This window comes from Triticum dicoccoides, chromosome 3B, assembly GCF_002162155.2.
Source record: "Triticum dicoccoides isolate Atlit2015 ecotype Zavitan chromosome 3B, WEW_v2.0, whole genome shotgun sequence".
Classification (NCBI taxonomy): domain Eukaryota; kingdom Viridiplantae; phylum Streptophyta; class Magnoliopsida; order Poales; family Poaceae; genus Triticum; species Triticum dicoccoides.
This window is the reverse complement of record NC_041385.1, coordinates 9451047-9453332: the sequence shown is the minus strand read 5'-3', so window position 1 is coordinate 9453332 and position 2286 is coordinate 9451047.

Sequence of the window (2286 nt, the reverse complement as noted above, 5' to 3'; positions counted from 1 at the left end):
TTCCTACTCCCTCTCCCTCTCCTTCCTTCCTCCTCTCTCCCTTGAAGTGGAATCCTACTAGGACTAGGAAGTCCTAGTAGGACTCCTCCTCTTGGGCGCGCCTCCTAAGAGCCGGCCGGCCTCCCCCTTGCTCCTTTATATACGGGGGCAGGGGGGCACCCTAGGACACAAGTTTCTGTTAACCGTGTGTTGTGCCCCCCTCCACAGTTACACACCTCGATCATATTATCGCAGTGCTTAGGTGAAGCCCTGCGCCGGTAGCATCATCATCACCGTCGCCACGCCATCGTGCTAACGGAACTCGCCCTCGTCCTCAACTGGATCAAGAGCACGAGGGACGTCATCGAGCTGAACGTGTGCTGAACGCGGAGGTGCCGTGCGTTCGGTACTTGATCGGTTGGATCGCGAAGAAGTTCGACTACATCAACTGCGTTATTGAAACGCTTTCACTTTCGGTCTACGAGGGTACGTAGACACACTCTCCCCTCTCGTTGATGTGCATCACCTAGATAGATCTTGCGTGATCGTAGGAAAAATTACCACGTTCCCCAACAACTCCAATAAAACACATAGCAAATTTTTTGGAATGAAAAACAAATAAATGATACTCCTTACAAATTTTTCAAACAATCCTGTGTGCCTTGCCACAATTGTTAGCCTTGGGCATGTCACCGCGCTTAGGACAAGTTGTACTTTTGTGCCCCTCTCCACGGCATATCTTGCAAAACCGTGTGTGTTTCACCGCCTGTTCGTATGGAGCTTTGTCTCTACTATTTGTTGGACGGCCAGCTGGTCATTTCCTCTCCGGTGCTTTGCTCATTGTAGAAGCTTCATCACAGTTTCCCCATTGAGCTATGACAGTATCATTCTCGTCAGCAATAGCTTTCGCCACAGCTTCTTTATCTGCTACTCCCATCCCATCTCGTATCACACACAGTGGCTTAATTTTCTCGCTTGTTGCAACAATAGCATTGCCGCTTCATAAGACTCGACATTTGCATCTCCTTTCCTGACAAATGCCAAAGCTGCATGGTACAACTTAGAGTGCCTGTACGTGTCAGCCTTGGGGCGTCCATTGTCATTCTGGTACCTATCAGGATCATCTGGTAAAATATCTCTTGCGTCCCTGGTCCACCTTTTCAAGATATGTTTTTTAGGTATCTCTGATAGACGCATGTCGAGCATCACCTGTTATTATGATGGTCGTGTCCCGATAAAAGTTAACCCACAATACACATTAAAAATTAGCTATAATGATAAAATATATCTTGTGTTTCATTGTTTGATATTTCGTACCTTTATCGTCGTGAGCACACAACATGCCAGCATGTTCAAAGAAGCCACACTCGCAAACAAACTCTGTCTTGTTGACATCAACATCAACATAGAACACTGCTTTGCACCACCTGTTCCTTCTTTCGGCGTCTACATGAGTCACCATGTGTTTCCTTCCAGGTTCCACCTCTTCAGTTACATACGACCCTGCCTTGTACAACGATTCTCCAAACTGCTCAAACATACTCCTTGTGTATATTTTGCTTGCATGACGTTCCAACGGCCAATTACCCTTTAGCACCACACCATCTTTCAAGATATAAAAATGAAAGGTTAGAATAAAATATTTTGGTGGGCGTTCCATTTTCCAAATTTCTGAAATACCAACTAACTTAAAATTGCAGTTCTCTTCTCTTGATAGCTTTCCTCCGAATTCATGTCAAACAATATCTTCTCGATTGCTTAACAAAAAGATGCATTGGGCATCCAGGAGGGACGTACCCCTTCAACAAATGGTTTGCACTTTCACTTCATTGTGTGCTTGTCATCTTAGCACAAAACACTCCCATGAAGTATGGTTTCGCCCACTTATGCCTAACCTCGTATATTTGAGTTAGGAATGGATGTTTCTCCAAACCATATTTGGCTAACATTTGACACCACCTGTTCTTGAACTCCTCTTTAGTTAACACATGGTGGACCAACATTTGGAAGTCTTGTTTGAACTCCGACTTCTTACCGTAAACAACTCCTAGGCTTTCTTTTGCTTTCTTCAGCACATGCCACTTGCACCAACGATGCGTTGTATTTGGCAATTCATCGATTATAACCAACTCCATAGCACGGGCCTGATCTGCAACATACAAATTTAGGGTTGTTCCCCATTGGTTAGCAATGCGTTTCGGAGAAAAAAGTAATAAATACATTTTTTTGGTGTGAGTAATAGTACCAACCTGTCAACATTGTAACTGGATGTTTCCCACCAACCATTCTCACAAACTCCTTGATACC